General features: G+C 38.6%; 1 long non-coding RNA gene across 1 annotated transcript; it reads right to left on the bottom strand.

Annotated features, from left to right (window-relative positions):
• Nucleotides 1-16,963: 16,963 nt before the first annotated feature.
• On the bottom strand, nt 16,964-17,818 carry LOC135196051 (uncharacterized). Its single transcript, XR_010310302.1, has 3 exons — nt 17,638-17,818; nt 17,406-17,467; nt 16,964-17,297 (listed from the first exon to the last, which is right to left on the bottom strand). It is a non-coding gene; the product is annotated as an uncharacterized LOC135196051 (long non-coding RNA).
• Between the last annotated feature and the right edge of the window lie 1,764 nt (nt 17,819-19,582).

The raw sequence follows: 19,582 nt of genomic DNA, 5'->3' as shown, positions 1-19,582 counted from the left end.
AAAGTCTTTATATCAGGTAACGGATGAGTTGAGGCTTTTCGAAAGAAGGGCACGAAAACGCGAGATAAATCTTGACACCGCAAATCTCCCAGATCAGGTTTATTTTTATTTTGTTTATTAATTTTTTTTTTTTCATTTTCAGCTCTTCGGATCTGGCTTCACTGTTTCGTTTTGGTTTGATTCGTACAACGTTTTTTTCCCTGTGTTGGAAGAATGTCACAGGTATTTTCAAGATGATTTTATCATCAGTTCCTAATTATTCATAGTTCTACTATTTTTATATATATATTTTTTTGCCAATGTGAATACAGAGAACTAGCAATATTTAGTGTTTAGGGGATACAGAGGTTTTGTTTCTAGTTTTTTCTTCTATATTTCGTATTAAAAAAAATTGCAAATATCATAGTCTCATTCCTGTTCTACATAATACTTCTACCATATCGGTGATGTACAGCCCTTTGAAATTTTCTTCCACTGCAACTAGTGGCTTTATGCATTGTAAAAATGTCTCGTGACTGTACTCAGAAAATTTACAGTGGAATTATACTTACAGTTAGCGGGAATTTAATGACTGGTCGATGTATTTCTAGAATATGTCTTTACATCCTACAGTTTTACGATTCCATAAAATTTATAGCTTTGTAAATTCCCTGTGTCTTTGTATCATAGACACAAGAACATAATAATAATATTATTGTGCTTATATTAGCTATGGGACATATTATTAGTTGTTTATGAAACGAGTGTCTCTGTAATAATTAGCATTAGTTCAAGTGTCATACCATTATTATTCAATTACAAAAATAATTAAACTCTCTCTCTCTCTCTCTCTCTCTCTCTCTCTCTCTCTCTCTCTCTGACTGCATTTTAGAGATCATTCTTTGTCTTAAAGTTTTATAAAATAGCTATTTTAATGACATCAGAGCAAAGAGAGACAGACAGACAAAGAGACCGAAAGACAAACATACATACAAACAAACAGACAGATAGAGGACAGTTTCCCTACTCGATAAAGTCACGCATAATAGCATTCCTGCTCAGGAGAGTTTTGAGCTAGAAACTGAAAACATAATTAATCAAACTAATGTTTAAATTTCTAAATATCTGAAACCACTGCGTCCAAGTTGGGAAGTCACGAAGTCTTTTGTTTTCCTAGCACACAGGTTATACGTTCTATATCACACACGCTGACAGAGAGTTACAAGGAGTCACAAGGATTACGATGCCTCAAAGACATTTTAGTCCATCCAAGGAGACGTCATGTACTCACTTATCTCTAGGAGCAGGTTTTACAATTTGTTCACGGTGTTCGAATGACCCTGTCTCGCTTCCTTTTGAACTCCTCCACACTGCTGCTTTTTGCAACTGCTGGTGGCAGTTTATTCATTGTGTCACATGTCCTGTATGCAAATACGTTCCCACAATGGGACGTGTTGTATCCCTTCAGTTAGAGAGAGAGAATAGAGATAGGGATAGGTAAAAGAGAGAGAGAGAGAGAGAGAGAGAGAGAGAGAGAGAGAGAGAGAGAGAGAGAGAGAGCGAATGGTAAGAAAGAGAGAGAGAGAGAGAGAGAGAGAGAGACCTTACCTTACCTTACCTTACAGACCTTACATCTTGTTCGTGTTGCCCCAGGTCCCTCAGTGTGAAGCACCTCTAATGTCTACCAGAAAGTTGCTAGCACATCTTCCGGTATATTTTGCATCTTCCAATCTTGGATGGTCTGGGATGCAGCTTAGATATTTGTCGAGCTTATTCTTAAACACATCTACGCTCACTCCTGATATATTCCTCAGATGAGCTGGCAACGCATTGAATAGAAGCTGCATTATCGATGCTGGAGCGTAGTGGATTATTGTTCTGTGTGCTTTCCTTATTTTTCCTGGTATAGTTTTGGGCACTATTAATCTACCTCTGCTTGCTCTTTCTGATAATTTTAGCTCCATGGTGTTTTCGGCTATTCCTTCTATCTGTTTCCATGCCGTTTTCGGCTATTCCTTCTATCTGTTTCCATGCCTGAATTATCATGTAGCGTTCTCTTCTCCATTCTAGACTATATAATTTTAAGGATTGTAGTCTTTCCCAGTAGTCAAGGTCCTTAACTTCTTCTATTCTAGCTGTAAAGGACCTTTGTACATTCTCTATTTGTGCAATATCCTTTTGATAGTGTGGGTACCATATCATATTGCAATATTCAAGTGGACTACGAACATATGTTTTATACAGCATGATCATGTGTTCAGCTTTTCTTGTTTTGAAGTGCCGTAACAACATTCCCATTTTTGCTTTACATTTTGCCAACAGAATTGCTATTTGATCATTGCATAACATGTTCTTATTCATCAACACACCAAGGTCTTTAACTGCTTCCTCATTTGTGATTGTCTCATTATTAGGTCCCCTATATGCATATAGCTTTCCTTCTCTGTCTCCATAATTTATTGATTCAAATTTATCAGAGTTAAATACCATCCTATTTACCTCTGCCCAATCGTATACTTTGTTAAGGTCTCTTTGTAGCGCGTTCCTATCTTCATCACAAGTAATTTCTCTACTTATTCTTGGGTCATCGGCGAAACTACTCACTACCGAGTCCTTAACATTACTGTCTATGTCTGCAATCATAATAACAAACAGTAATGCAGCTAACACCGTACCTTGTGGCACACCGGATATTACCTTTAGCTTCATCCGATTTCTCATCGTTTGCAATAACTATCTGTTTTCTGTTGTGTAAAAATTCTTTTAACCATCTTCCTACTTTATCCACTATATTATGTTTTCTAATTTTCTTCGCTAATATATTATGATCTACCTTGTCAAATGTTTTTCCAAAGTCTAGATAAACCACATCTGTTTCATTTCCGCTTTTCATATTTTTGTATATGTTCTCACAGTGGACTAATAGTTGGGTTTGTGTACTTTTTCCGGGTACGAAACCATGTTGTCCTATATTAAACAAATTATTTTTTATTAAATGTTTCATAATATTTTTCTTCATTACCCTTTCATACACTTTCATAATATGTGATGTTAGACTCACAGGCCTATAATTACTTGCCTCTAGTCTTGATCCACTTTTGAAAGTAAGGGTAATATATGCTAATTTGCGCTCATCATAAATCTTGCCTGTATCTGCACTTTGTCTTAATAATATTGCAAGTGGCTTTGCGATAGAATGAACTACTTTCTTTAACAAAATAGCAGGGACACCATCAGGACCGGCAGCAGCTCCATTTTTAATTTCATTAATAGCCTGCACAATATCAGCTTCATTAATATCTATGTTAGCTAAATATTCAGTATCTTCGTCCCTTACTTCTATATCATTATCTTCATTATCAGTTCTAGGGGTGAATTCTCTCTTATATCGTTCTGTCAATATGTTGTATATTTCCTTTTTTTCATTCGTTAATCTCCCTTCAATTCTTAGAGGGCCTATTTCTATTCTTCTTTTATTCATCTTTTTCGCGTACGAGTATAATATTTTGGGGTTTTGCTTGATATTTACTAGGGTTTTTTTCTTCCAAGTCCCGTTTTTCATTTTCTTTTGATTGTATAATCTTTTGTTCTGCATTTTCTATCTTACTTTTTAGTTCTATAACTTTCCATGCGTTTTTTTCTTTTGCAAGACCTTTTTTCCAATTTCTGATTTTCTGGAACAAGATCCTTCTGTCTCTTAGTATGCATGACTGATGTTTATTTTTCTTCTTCGGTATATATTTATCCACTATTTTCTCTAATATTTTATATAATATCTCCATATTTACCCTTATGTCATCACCTACGAAAATGTTATCCCAATCTTTGTTTAATTCTTCATTTTTTTCTGACCATTTTATATTTTTACTGTAGAAGTTGTATTTTCCATATCCTTCCCACTTTTTCATTTCTTGCTTATCTCTGTTTTCACTTGCTTTGGAATGGACTGTTAATTCTATGACATTATGGTCTGAAATACTCGCATTATAAACTATTATTTCTTTAACATAATTGACCTCGTTCACAAATACTAGGTCTAAAGTATTTTCCTTTCTTGTTGGCAGGTGATTTATTTGTTGAATGTTGTATTCTAGTAGCATATCTAATAGCTTTTCGAATTGCCTCTTATCTTCTCCACTATTATTACTCTCTTTTTTATATGTATAAATACAACCACAATCTCCTATTCGTTCTTTCCAGTCTACGAAAGGAAAGTTGAAGTCTCCAGATAGGAGAATAGTCCAGTCCTTGTGATTTCTACATATATCATCCAATTTTTCTATCATTATGTCAAACTCTTTAGTATTAGGGGTTCTATATATTATAATGTTCATTAATTTTTCAGATTCAAATTCTACCGCTATTAGTTCACATTCTGAGTTACTATAGGGATAGGGATAGGTAATAGAGAGAGAGAGAGAGAGAGAGAGAGAGAGAGAGAGAGAGAGAGAGAGAGAGTGGAGCTGAGGGGCACAGAGATTACTCAGAGTGAAATCTTGCAATGTCCTCCAGTCGAAGAGAATCCACGATTACAGATTCCCTGGTCGCTCCATTTCGGGTAATTGGTCTTGAGGCACGTTCACCTTCATATCCATGTGAGCAGGAAAACGCATTCATATTGAGGTGGAGTGGATGTCCGGAAAGAGATCTCGTGGCAAATGTGAATTCGATTTCCTTTCACTTTTATTTAAGTTTTGATTTCAAACATTAAAAGGAATAATTCAAAAGATGTTTGAGTAATAAATGAAGGGATTTCTTTAATGAATGATTCCCTATCGTTGTTGGTTAATTCTAAGAGTCTTTGAAGTCAAAATGTACTTTAAAATCATAACTTTGCGGAGTTTTTATGGGAAACAATACAATTTCTGTGAAGAAAATCGGAATAAATTTTACTCGTGAATAATTATAATATCAAGAGTAAAGGATCAGATCATCTCTTTCGCTTTATGGGAACACTTAATGTTTCATCATATAAGCTTTTATCTCTTCGTTGAAAGGAAACAATTTAAATCAAATTTATTGAAACATTGCCTTGAGATTGAACTAACGTTCCTATTTACACATACATTTTCTATATGAGCATCGCAGCTAAAACTTTCATTCTATATTCAAAACTCATATTCTCCTATTTTTTCCAATTAATGGGATTCTTTTGGTTTAAGCCTGAATTATGTGAAGTTAAGAAAACGAAAGGAAAAATGGAAGATCTATGAAAAAGATCGAAAAAGTCAAGAGGAAATGAAAATTGGTCACTCTATAAGGCAGCCAGAAATTCAGTACGACTTAATTATAAAAACCAAGAAATATAGTATGTACAATAAAATATTTAGTGAAGGGAAAAATCCTAAAAAAAAAGTCTATGATAGAAAGAAAAAGTTCTGACCATAAGAACCTGGCTGATAACTTTGAGAACTACTTTGAAGGAAAAATTGAAAGAATCTGTCATAGTTTAGAAAAGGAGGTCTATTCTGATCTCTCATTGAACATAATGAGTAATAGCAAATTCAGTAAGTTTGAAGAACTGAACATGAATGAGTTGGGAAAAACGATGCGAAAAGTAAAGAAACACCTAATGAGAAAATGACCCGTTTCCCATAACCAACTTAAAAGAGACAAAAAACTTTAATCAGTTTCGGGAGCTATATTTTAATATTGTCCAATGGAGTTCAGTACAGGCATCCCAAATAATGAAAAGCTTGCTTGTATAAAGCCGGCTTACAAAGGAAAAGGTGATAAAGAAAATCTTAGCTTTTGTAGGTCAATATAGATCCTTTAGCGCTTATCAAAACGGTTGTTCACGAACAAACGTGGAAACACTTAAAACAACTCAACATTATACCAGATGATCAGTCAGCTTTCAGAAAAAAAATCCACTCAAACTACATTGTGCGCAATTGCAAATGATATGATAAAAATTATGGCAAATGGGAAATGCGGTATCCTGGTTATGCTCGACCTAATACAGCATTTGACACAGTTGACCATAATCTGCTGCTTGAAGACCTGAGAACTGTAGCCACTGAAGATAATGTACTCAAAAGCTACTTAGAAAACAGCAAGATTAATGGTTATATCAAATATGAATTCATGAAAGAAAGGCCTAACTAGAGGAGTGCCTCAAGGCAGCGTCCTTGTTCCACTGCTATCTGGCATTTACACGAGTGAATTATGCTAAACAAGCACAATGTTAGTTACAAACTGTATGCTGATGATACTCAGTTCTATTTTCTTCTCGAAACGGTAGAAGATGCCATTAGTAAAATTGATGCACTAATGAAAGATATAAAGAGGTGGATGTCGACGAAGAAACTAAAATTCAACGAAGACAAAACTGAGTGTATGTTATTTGGATCTGATGGTGCACTACGAAAATATGAACACTTCAAAAAGAATAACTATTGGCTCGTCATCCATAAACACTGTAACGGGTGAGGCCATCCAGAGCCAATGTGAGTCTCTTTACCCGTGGAACAAACCTTTGTAGAAAGGATTGGATTACTCTTAATAAAGCAAGAGCTAGAACTGGAAGGACTGGAGACAATCTTCATAAGTGGGGTCTTGCCCCTTTTACTGAGTGCCCATGTGGTAATCCCATCCAGGCAATAGATCACATACTTCGTGGGTGTGAACATGGGCCAATCTGTACAGATTTGGACCCCTTCGAAAGTAACCAGGCAGCTATGCAGTGGAAATAATGTTGGCTTGATAAGATGATTATATCGGCAGCGAGGAACTTAAGAGTATCTATTGATAATAAAATATCGATGAAAAATCATGTATTACATATTGTAAAAAAAAAACAGCATTTTGTAACCAAATACTTTCGAGGCTTGACTACTGCAACGTTATATTATATGGTCTCCCTAACTAATTGCTAAGAAAATTGCAAGGAGTACAAAATAGAGTCGCCAGATTAATAAAAGGATTACGTTACCTTGACAGAATAACCCAGGCACTAATTGAGCTACATTGGCTCCCTGTAAAAGCAAGACTAGAATGAAAAATACTTCTTACAGTCTTTAAAGTACTAAAATATGGGGAACCAACATATCTGAAAAATTACTTAAGTTTCTTAAGACCTGAAATGAATATCATTGCGATCAGACATGCAAGTGAAGCATATAGGCTATTTGAACCTAGAACAAGTTGAAAGTCAGGTGAGGGAGCATTTGAACATTGCGCACCAAGACAATACCACAAAATACGGCCGAATTGAAGATCATACAAGAAGAAACCAAATTCAAAAACAGAAATAAAGACTCTCCTATTCTGCAGTAGCTACGATACCGACGAGAAAACACTAAAAGACATTATAAAATATAAGAAGCAACTTATATAGAAAACGTGCAAGGGCCCACCTGTGGAGGGCTGTACATAAAACCAAACGAATGAAACGAATGAAATGAAGAAAATTTCGTCTTGGAAACAGGAGTTCCTCGAACTATTGGCTGTATCCGAAGTTGCGGCTTTTATTAAAGGAAAAGGGAAACGAGAAGAAAGCAGTAAGGGAGAAGGCAAGAAATGACGAAGAAATTGCGAGAAAGTTAAAAAGAAAAGGTGTGGATCTCTTAGTAAAACTATTATTTACCACTCCTCTTTCTCTTCACTTTCCATACCTCGTTTCACTTTTCTCTCTCTTTCGCTCCCTGGACTATTCCCGTTCTTCTAAAAGAAATTGCAATAATTTCAGAAGTAACGGGAAGAGATTAAAATAAGTAATAGGAGTAGATCGTAAAAGAGGTAAGCTTGCAAGTCGGGGAAACGAGGCAAACTTCAAGTAAAGAAGAAAACTGTGTATAAATAAAAGCACATACTCAAAGTTTTAAAAACAAAAGGAATAATAGAAATAGAAAATTCTTTCATAGCTACTATAATGCTACGGTACAAGTGAAAGGCTAAAGTGTTCTTTGTCGTTAGTCACTCAATCCGATGACAAGATCTAAAACTTCAGTCTGGCACCGAATTTCAATTGGATGGTGTCAATTTAAGAGAGAGAGAGAGAGAGAGAGAGAGAGAGAGAGGAGTAGCTATTTTTTAACTATGAAGTAAGTATAACAATTCTCATTGATTTGTTATCTGAAGCTGACTATTTTTAATTCGCCAAGCCATCTATGAACCCAGGAACACTAACACCTAAATTCTATGAACATCTTCCATCATATTCTTCTGAAATTAAATTAATGAATAAACAAATATTTGTTAGCGAAAATAAACATGCAGGTATTTGTATAATGTAGGTACTTTTTGAGCTGAAATAGGTTTAAGGGATCACAATATGAAACAAATAAAAAATACATAAATAAAAAAAATTCATACACCTATTTCAAGAGGATCTTGAGATTCGCTTTCCCCTCTGTGAGCAGAACATGGTTGGAATTAGAAACTAATTTAGTTAAGTTATTGTAATGCTTTAATCAACGCATGTGAAACGAAAGAATTGTCGATTAAGCTTCATTGACACAATCTGCTGAAATCCCACAGCCACAGACCAAAAACTATCGTAGTTCGAAGATATATAAAAAAGAGGCTGAAATATATTAAGTTGACCTGTGACTTGAAAATGGACGTAGATAAACATTTTTTTAATGAAAATAAACACCGAGTTCCAAGACACCTACCAACCAAGTTTCATCCAAATCCAACTGCAGCCCAAACATAAGTAAGCACTAAAATAACTTCACCGATTTTATGACCTCGCAGTGGTGGATGAATCTCTGCATTGAGAGCAAAATATGAGCAATTAATTATCGCAATGACTTTGCTTAAAACGCGTTCATATAGTGTTAGCATTTTGACATAATAGTGGAATGAATCCATTTTGTACGCAATCATGTTCGGAAACCCATTCATGATGTGATTAGAATTCTGACGTTGAAATCATTTCTCTGTAATTATGCGTTTTCCAAAATTCCACACACACACACACACACACACACACACACACACAGAGAGAGAGAGAGAGAGAGAGAGAGAGAGAGAGAGAGAGAGAGAGAGAGTTTAATCCTTATACTCGTATGTTGTAGAAGAAAGATTATATACAAGTCTAGTAGAGACATGCATCATGATACGGTAATGAAACAATATCTGATAGATTTTTTCGATTTGAAGATAAAGCTAAAAGAAGAATATCCCGAATCAGATGTCAGGATGTAGTGAGATATCAAGGAAATTGCTGAAGTTCTATTAGTAAATGAAGTAACGTCAAAACTGAGATGGCTCGGAAATGTCCTTCGGAGGACCCTGGAATATCAACTACCTGCTATAGTAGATTCACATCAAGCGTGCATTTGACGTCTAGGCCAGTCCCTTACGACGCTCCTGATTGGCTGTTGATAAGGCAATCACAGGGCTGGAAACTCTCAGTCTCTCTCGAGAGTTCACACAGGCTAGGTATGTTCCACCTCTCCTGAAAGACGTATACCTCAGGAGAGATGGAACATACATCCTCCCTATGTGAACTCTTGAGAGAGACTGAGAGTTTCCAGCCCTGTCATTGGCTAATCAACAGCCAATCATTAGCGTCGCAAGGGACTGGCTTAGACATCAAATGCACGGCTGATGTGAATCTACTATAGTACGGCTGTGGTGGAGATAACGAGTCAGTAACCTACTGAACTTTACATATGATTTCAGTTTAGTATTTATTCACCGTTCGCTGATTTCATATTGACGTGTTGTGTGATGTAATTTTCGATTCAGTTCAGTTTGTGCCACGTGTTTAATCAATAATTTACAATTGCAATTTCAACATATTCTTCACTTTTAACATAATGGTGATTGTAAATATAGTGTGCATTGCACATAAACTGAAACTTTCTGCACTATTTCCGTTCCTAGATTTCCATTTAGTGAGAGTTATTCTTCTCACTAATACGGCTCTTGAATATCTAACTCTGGTCAACTTAGCAAATTAGAAACATCTTTATTACAAACTAAGATAATAATTTGACTTGTAGATGAATATGGAGACATAAGCTTACCTGCTCCTATATGACGTAGATCTGAATACTACAGATTTCAATACCGAGTCTAGTGGAAGATACCTATATTTATTTATCGATACTTTGCTCACTTTAGAGGCGTGTAATTCTGTTTATAGAACCATAGCCTTTCTTCTTAGGTGTCGCTCGAAGGGCGTTGCACGTCTATTTAATTATCTCAATCATGCGAACGAAATGCGCTTGAAATACATTAAGTTTAGCGTCAATTTTCCCTGTTAAGGGTCTTGTCAGTTGCAAGGTTATCCTTTGTCAATGGATAATATAACTAAAATACATAAGCACTGAAGATTATTACCTGTTGTAGGAATGCATCCAATATTTCTAATTAATTTGTCATAACTTCGATACATGATAAACAGTGAATTTTTACCCACAAACACCCCGCCCCCACCGCCCCCATCCCAGCTCTCTCTCTCTCTCTCTCTCTCATTTCTGTTTTTACCATTCAATTATCTTCCCCCTTTCATTTCAGGATATCAGCTAATAATAATAATAATAATAATAATAATAATAATAATAATAATAATAATAATGCATGCAATGCCAGGTCAAACTATCCAAAAATTGCTAACATAATCACTGGATTATTTGACAACGTGGAAGGGGAGTGACTTACATGACATCTTGCCATTATTTCATCTGGATAAGTGCATTGTTTCTACGTCGAACTCCCTGACAGCATATAGAAATAAAAAAATGATTTAATATCAATCTGAAAAACTTATAAGTTCCGTCCAGTAAGAATATATTAGACGCAGTCATCCTCAGCCCTACTGAGGCTCCCGTGACCCCTTTCAACTGACATCAAAGGGCGGCAGGGCAGAGGCTGAATGATAATTCCAGCGTTAGATCTTCCAGAAGCTGACAGGCCATTTTCCGTGTCACTCCAGACATCCCCCGAGATATCCTTCCTGGACACACCCTCCTGGTCCTTCTCAGTCCCTCCGCCTCCTGGGACTCGCCCCCTCCATTGCCCGTCACTCGCACAATGTCCTTTTCCTTCCACTCCTCGGAATCCTCTTCGCGCCTTAGTCCTTTATCGTTCTTTTCTACACATCTCGAAGGTGCATTTTTTCTGATCCCGCCCCAAACCCACTTTTCCTTCCCCTTAACAACTTCCGACACACTAAGCTTCTCTCTCTCTCTCTCTCATAATAGCAAGGTATACCCAAGTAGTTTCTTGTACTCTCTCTTCCTCGCCAGTATCCCCCAACCCAAACTTTCTACGTCTCTTTTGTCTATTTCCTTGGATTATCCTTTCATTTTGAAAATGAAGTAACCAGGTTACCAAAGAGATGCGTACCGGGATTAAAATAAGTCTGAAAAAGTTGATAAAACTGGTCTTCATTATAGAAAGGTTGAATCTCATTTATTTTTCATGCAGAATTGGCAATACTAATTAACTGTTAAAACGGATCATTAGAAATAATGATAATAATAATAATAATAATAATAATAATAATAAGAAAAAGAATAAGAAGAAGATGAAGAAGAATAAGATGGCATATGGGATATGCCAATGGAAATTGTACCCATAATGATATGGACAGAAGGCACGATCCCAAGATCCCTGGAAAGGAGCCTGGAAAAACTAGATGCCGAAGTAGCTCCAGGACTCATTTAGAAGAGTGTACTATTAAAAAAAGCGCACATAGTGAGAAAAGTGATGGACTCTTAAGGAGCAAGATGCAGCCCGACCACCCCCTCACTATAAATACCACCCAGACGAATAGGAGGACTGCGATAGACAAAATAATAATAATAATAATAATAATAATAATAATAATAATAATAATAATAATAATAATATTGTTAAAAAGAATGGCAGAATTAAGCGAGTTGATTTTATATATTGTTTTTCTATTTTTCTGACAATTCGCTTCTCAGGCTCAGCGATGTTTCTGAGTAACTGACCAATATTCATATTGGGAATTTTCAAAAATCATAAATGCTGAAGGTAATCTTTTATTGGAACAGGATATCAGGTCCAGGTCAAGCAGGGGTCGTCGTCAGTGCTGGTATTATTCCGTAGGCGTAGTTCAGTTCGGGGCCGGGTTCGTCTTCGGTTTAAGAGCTGGTATTGGTGCTGGTATAGCTGGTATATCTGGTATCACGTGACGTTTCGACCTTCTCGCAGGTCATCCTCGGACGAGTCGTTTGAAGAGACTGTAGCAAGAAAGTCTGTGGGGCGGTATTTATAGCAGCTTGGACCTAGAGTTGCATTCTCATTGGTCGGGCCGGTCTTGGACGAAGTCGTGGATCTCGCCTCGAAGGTCTCGGGGATTCTCTCGTGCGAGCGCCACAGTAGTGTGCCTGGGGATGAACGACAGGAATTCCGTCCGTAGCAGGAATCCTGTCATCCCGTGGGGGCTCCTGATTATCTGGTATTGTCGGGGGGTCGTTCGCTGCTCTCCGGGCGGCGGTGGGAAGGAGAAACGTTTCTTGGGTGATGTTAAGATTTGGTTTCTCCTTGCCTATATGGAGGGCTTCTAGGAGGCGCAGACGTCGGGGATCCGTTGTCTGGTCTATTATTTCGATATTAGGAATAATATAATTTCTCTTTATCCGTTTGTTATGAGCAGTCCTGGCGTGGTTGAAGATGGTTCCTTCTTGAGCGTGGCAGGAGATTCGCTTGGAGAAACGCATGGAGGTCATACCGACGTATTTGCCGAGGCATCCTCGGACGGGGCATGTGTAACGGTAGACCACACTCGTCTTCTTCAAGGGATCCTACAGGGGCACCGAAGGGTTGTTTCTCATCACCAGGCTGCTCGTCTTCTTCGTTTTATAATAGATAATTAACTTAATATTTTTGTCTGGGTCGGCGGGGCTGACGTTTTCGTCGATGATCTTTTTGAGGGCTTGTTCGTCCTCCTTGTACCTCCGGTGGAAGTGCCCGTTGTAGAAAAGCTTGATGGGCTCTGCAACATCGGGGCGGGGTTCCTGGTGGTACCAGGCTTCCATATTTTTCCTTATAGATTCATCAACAGCACGATTGGTGTGTCCGTTGTCGATGAGGACCTGGGCGGCGCGCTCCAACTCACTGTGTGTGTCATTCCAGGAGGAGCAGTGTGAGAGGGCCCTCCTGACGAAGGCGCTGATGGTGGAGCGCTTATACCTCTCAGGGCACTCGCTCTCACCGTTCATGCACATTCCTAGGTTCGTTGGCTTCGTGTACACCTTTGTGCTGAATTCGGAATCTCGCTGTTCGACAAGAATGTCAAGGAAGGGGAGGCGGCTGTCTTTGTAATGTTCAATCGTGAACGTGAGGCAGCTGTGGTTGTGGAATGCACATCGCAGCTGCTCTATCTCATCCTGGGAGTCGGCGCAGACGAAGGTGTCATCAATGTAGCGCACGTACATCCTCGGTTTCTTGGAATTCTGGAAGACCCTCTCTTCGACGGTACCCATATAGAAATTGGCGAAAAGGACCCCAAGGTGAGATCCCATCGCCACGCTATCGATCTGGGTGTACATATAGTTGCGATGATCAGCAAAAGGGGCCTTCTTAGTACAGTTTTCCAGCAGGGCTCCACCATCAGCGCCTTTGTCAGGAGGGCCCTCTCACACTGCTCCTCCTGGAATGACACACACAGTGAGTTGGAGCGCGCCGCCCAGGTCCTCATCGACAACGGACACACCAATCGTGCTGTTGATGAATCTATAAGGAAAAATATGGAAGCCTGGTACCACCAGGAACCCCGCCCCGATGTTGCAGAGCCCATCAAGCTTTTCTACAAGGGGCACTTCCACCGGAGGTACAAGGAAGACGAACAAGCCCTCAAAAAGATCATCGACGAAAACGTCAGCCCCGGCGACCCAGACAAAAATATTAAGTTAATTATCTATTATAAAACGAAGAAGACGAGCAGACTGGTGATGAGAAACAACCCTTCGGCGTCCCTGTAGGGTCCCTTGAAGAAGACGAGTGTGGTCTACCGTTACACATGCCCCGTCCGAGGATGCCTCGGCAAATACGTCGGTATGACCTCCATGCGTTTCTCCAAGCGAATCTCCTGCCACGCTCAAGAAGGAGCCATCTTCAACCACGCTAGGACTGCTCATAACAAACGGATAAAGAAAAATGATATTATTCCTAATATCAAAATAATAGACCAGACAACGGATCCCTGACGTCTGCGCCTCCTAGAAGCCCTCCATATAGGCAAGGAGAAACCAAATCTTAACATCACCCAAGAAACGTTTCTCCTTCCCACCGCCGCCCCAGCGAACGACCCCCCGACAATACCAGATAATCAGGAGCCCCCACGGGATGACAGGATTCCTGCTACAGACGGAATTCCTGTCGTTCATCCCCAGGCACACTACTGTGGCGCTCGCACGAGAGAATCCCCGAGACCTTCGAGGCGAGATCCACGACTTCGTCCAAGACCGGCCCGACCAATGAGAATGCAACTCTAGGTCCAAGCCGCTATAAATACTGCCCCACAGACTTTCTTGCTACAGTCTCTTCAAACGACTCGTCCGAGGATGACCTGCGAGAAGGTCGAAACGTCACGTGATACCAGATATACCAGCTATACCAGCACCAATACCAGCTCTTGAACCGAAGACGAACCTGGCCCCGAACTGAACTACACTTACGGAATAATACCAGCACTGACGACGACCCCTGCTTGACCTGGACCTGATATCCTATTCCAATAAAAGATTACCTTCAGCATTTATGATTTTTGAAAATTCCCAATATGAATATTGGTCAGTTACTCAGAAACATCGCTGAGCCTGAGAAGCGAATTGTAAGGAAAATAGAAAAAACAATATATAAAATCAACTCGCTTAATTCTGCCATTCTTTTAACAGTATTTTGCCTAAAAGAGGGTCTTCATAAATAATAATAATAATAATAATAATAATAATAATAATAATAATAATAATAAAAATGAACTAACCAGAAAAGACTATACAGCCAACTAAGAGGGGAAGACAACCACCAAGAAATTCCTGAAGCTGAACCAAGTAAGAGACTGGGAAAACATATGGAGCAATCCGGTATCACACAACAAACATGCAACATGGCTCCAGGAAGTCAAGGAAGAAGAAACTGGGAGAATAAAACAAAGATTCACAGAGATCACGGCAGACATAGTTAGGCACCAACTAAAGAAAATGCCAAACTGGAAAGCCCATGTCCCGATGAAGTCCATGGATACTGGCTCAAAAACTTCAAGGCCCTACACCCACGAATAGCAGAACAACTCCAGCATTATATCTCAAATCACCATGCACCCAAATGGATGACCACAGGAAGGACATCCTTAGTACAAAAAGACAAGAGTAAGGGAAATATAGCCAGTAACTACAGGCCTATCACCTGCCTACCAATAATGTGGAAGTTACTAACAGGTATCATCAGTGAAAGGCTATACAACTACCTAGAGGAGACAAACACCATCCCCCACCAACAGAAAGGCTGCAGAAGGAAGTGTAGGGGCACAAAAGACCAGCTCCTGATAGATAAACTGGTAATGAAGAACAGTAGGAGAAGGAAAACCAACCTAAGCATGGCATGGATAGACTATAAGAAAGCCTTCGATATGATACCACACACATGGCTAATAGAATGCCTGAAAATATATGGGACAGAGGAAAACACCATCAGCTTCCTCAAAAATACAATGCGCAACTGGAATACAATACTTACAAGCTCTGGAATAAGACTAGCAGAGGTTAATATCAGGAGAGGGATCTTCCAGGGAGACTCACTGTCCCCACTACTTTTCGTAGTAGCCATGATTCCCATGACAAAAGTACTACAGAAGATGGATGCCGGGTACCAACTCAAGAAAAGAGGCAACAGAATTAACCATCTGATGTTCATGGACGACATCAAGCTGTATGGTAAGAGCATCAAGGAAATAGATACCCTAATCCAGACTGTAAGGTTTGTATCTGGGGACATCAGGATGGAGTTTGGAATAGAAAAATGCGCCTTAGTCAACATACAAAAGGGCAAAGTAACAAGAACTGAAGGGATAAAGCTACCAGATGGGAACAACATCAAACACATAGATGAGACTGGATACAAATACCTGGGAATAATGGAATGAGGGGATATAAAACGCCAAGAGATGAAGGACACAATCAGGAAAGAATATATGCAGAAACTCAAGGCGATACTCAAATCAAAACTCAACGGCGGAAATATGATAAAAGCCATGAACACATGGGAAGTGCCAGTAATCAGATACAGCGCAGGAATAGTGGAATGGACGAAGGCAGAACTCCGCAGCATAGATCAGAAAACCAGGAAACATATGACAATACACAAAGCAATACACCCAAGAGCAAATACGGACAGACTATACATAACACGAAAGGAAGGAGGGAGAGGACTACTAAGTATAGAGGACTGCGTCAACATCGAGAACAGAGCACTGGGGCAATATCTGAAAACCAGTGAAGACGAGTGGCTAAAGAGTGCATGGGAAGAAGGACTAATAAAAGTAGACGAAGACCCAGAAATATACAGACAGGAGAATGACAAACAGAACAGAGGACTGGTACAACAAACCAATGCACGGACAATACATGAGACAGACTAAAGAACTAGCCAGCGATGACAGAGGGGAGAGCTAAAGAAGGAAACTGAAGGAATGATAACAGCAGCACAAGATCAAGCCCTAAGAACCAGATATGTTCAAAGAACGATAGACGGAAATAACATAAACCACATAGCAAGCGAATGTCCGGCACTTGCACAGAACCAGTACAAAAAGAGGCATGATTCAGTGGCAAAGGCCTCCACTGGAGCCTGTGCAAGAAACATCAGCAACCTTGCAGTAATAAGTGATAGAAAACGATCAGGCAAAGATCCTCTGGGACTATGGTATCAGAACAGATAGGGTGATACATGCAAATAGACCAGACGTGACGTTGATTGACAAAATCAAGAAGAAAGTATCACTCATTGATGTAGCAATACCATGGGACTACGCAGAACACCATAAAAATCTGTGGTTTGAAATAAAGGTTGGAAGGAAAAATGTAATTAAATATGATATTTATTACATAAATAAGCCTTTAAAATGACGTAGTACCGTAGTTACAAACAATTGGTAGGAGAACAAGGCAATTCACGTAGATCGTAGGGCGTTTCCTTCGTTCTGCTTCGCTCGCTGTCTGTAAAGAAATATTCAGGAAGATTAGTATCTAAAAGTCATGGTCATTTATGTAGAAGAATATACCCATAGGAATAATAACCCACTTAAAATTACCTTACAATTGAGCAACTGAGGTTTACATTAGTATCAGGAAGGAAATAAAAGGGCCGATACACCGAAACCAAACACCATCCTGAAATGAACGGTAAACCTAATATAAATTTGCTCAGTCGTAATATGGGAGACAATCCGTCATAAATATAACCACTCGAAACATTAATGTATTAGACGATTCTCTTACCCAAGTGTTAACAACGTGAATTTATGAATAAGCTAGAGTTACTAGTCCGAGAGCTAAATCACCTGAAAGGACAAGAGAATACGATGTATAAAACATATTGACCACAAAAAACTATTACGAATCATCATAAGATTAAAAATGACAGACAGGAAAACTTGAATAGGCAACACAAGGCAATGAGAGTTCGCAATGATAACCTTAAAAATAAGCCCTATATATTCTTGGTACTCACCATTGTCGAACCATGCACAAAGGCGTTGCAGATGGATTTTGGCAGATGTTCACAAGAGGGTGACGTAGACCAGGGATCCCAATAAAAGCCTTTAGTCTAAGACAGGCATGTCGGACGAATCAAAATTGTAGGAACCTTCCCAGGTGAGTGAGGTCTCTGCTCTCTTCTCTGTGTCTCTCTCTCTGAGTCTCTCTCTGAGTCTGACGGCCGGGGTGCCTGGCTCCTCGTTGCCGTTTTCGCTCGAGTAAAGCATATGGAAGGAGGAGGAGTTAGCAAACTACCCATCTTTAAAGACTGGACGGCAGGAAAGACAGTTTGATGGTACCAAGAGTAGGGCAATTGAAATACCAAGTTCTTAATAATTACTAGTCTTTCCTGTCGCCATGTGAGAATATGAAATGTCTTGTAGAGTTGAAGAGAAAGAGAGGGAAAAAATGGATAAGTATCACGATCTGAAAATAGAAATAAGAAGGATGTGGGATATGCCAGTGGAAATTATACCCATAATCATAGGAACACTAGGCACGATCCCAAGATCCCTGAAAAGGAATCTAGAAAAACTAGAGGCTGAAGTAGCTCCAGGACTCGTGCAGAAGAGTGTGATCCTAGAAACGGCGCACATAGTAAGAAAAGTGATGGACTCCCAAGGAGGCAGGATGCAACCCGGAACCCCACACTATAAATACCACCCAGTCGAATTGGAGGACTGTGCTAGAGCCAAAAAAAAAAAAAAAAAAAAAAAAATAATAATAATAATAATGGGAAAGTAAATCCACAGTAGTATAGGTGTTTGATTTCATTATTCAAAATATATAAAGCAGAAAGTTTTCGGTGACCTGCACGGTCCTCCTAGTCAATCTGACTATAATTACAAAAAGTGGCTACATAAACTCTTTGTTTTTTACTTGTGTAGAAATAGGTTGTTTTTTGAAGAGCTAACTACCCATCTTCAAAAAACAACCTATTTGTAAACAAATAAAAAACAAAGTTTTTATGTAACCCCTTTTTGTAATTATAGTCAAATTCACTAGGATGACCGTGAAGGTCTTCGAAAGCTTCCTCCTGTTAAATAACAAAATCAAACAGGCATACTACTGTGGATTTACTTTCCCATTTTATTGACTTGTGTGATTATGGGTTTTCTTTGACTAATAATAATAATAATAATAATAATAATAATAATAATAATAATAATAATAATAATAATAATAATAATAATAATAATAATAATAATAATAAGAGCAACAAAGTACAATAACCCTCCCATTCTCTCTTAGGCGTAAAATGACCCTTGATAGCATATATCGATCCAACTAGTGAATGTAGAAAAGTCACCACATTGTACAGAACAATTCCTCTCCAGAATAATGAATGACCAGAAACTCCATTTTCCATTTTACGAGGTTTGATATGTATGCAGCTCGATGTCGAATTTGATATTAGATTTATTCATGTTTCCTGTTTTGCTCAGTTCTATTTTTATCATATTCTAATTCTATCTGTAACATCACATTCCTGTTTATAAATTCCTTGACATAGGAAGAAGAGGAGGGAGAATGAGGACACTCAGTCACGTAAAAAGAAAGAAAAAATAAGATCATCTTAAGAACGTGAGTAGATGAACAAGGGATATTGTGGACGAGAATCTATTACATAACAGTAACATGTTATTGGCACACGAATGTGAAGTAGCCTGCCATTCACTCAAAAATACTGAACTTATATTTGTATTATTTGAAGGCTACAGTATCCTCAGTAATAACTGTCAAAGTCTGTAAATGCCCCAATGAAAAGCAGGAGTGACAAAAATGCAGTTGATAACTGAACTCTTTGCCTTGAGAAAATACTCCGAAATTCACAACTAAATTGGGGTACAAATTCGAAATTAAGAATAGTTACATTTGAATCTGGTTAGATTTTATTTCGTCTAACTTTCTGTATTTAT

This window comes from Macrobrachium nipponense, chromosome 17, assembly GCF_015104395.2.
Source record: "Macrobrachium nipponense isolate FS-2020 chromosome 17, ASM1510439v2, whole genome shotgun sequence".
Lineage (NCBI taxonomy): Eukaryota > Metazoa > Arthropoda > Malacostraca > Decapoda > Palaemonidae > Macrobrachium > Macrobrachium nipponense.
Note: the sequence above shows the minus strand (reverse complement) of the source record. Positions and strands in the feature narration are given on the sequence as shown.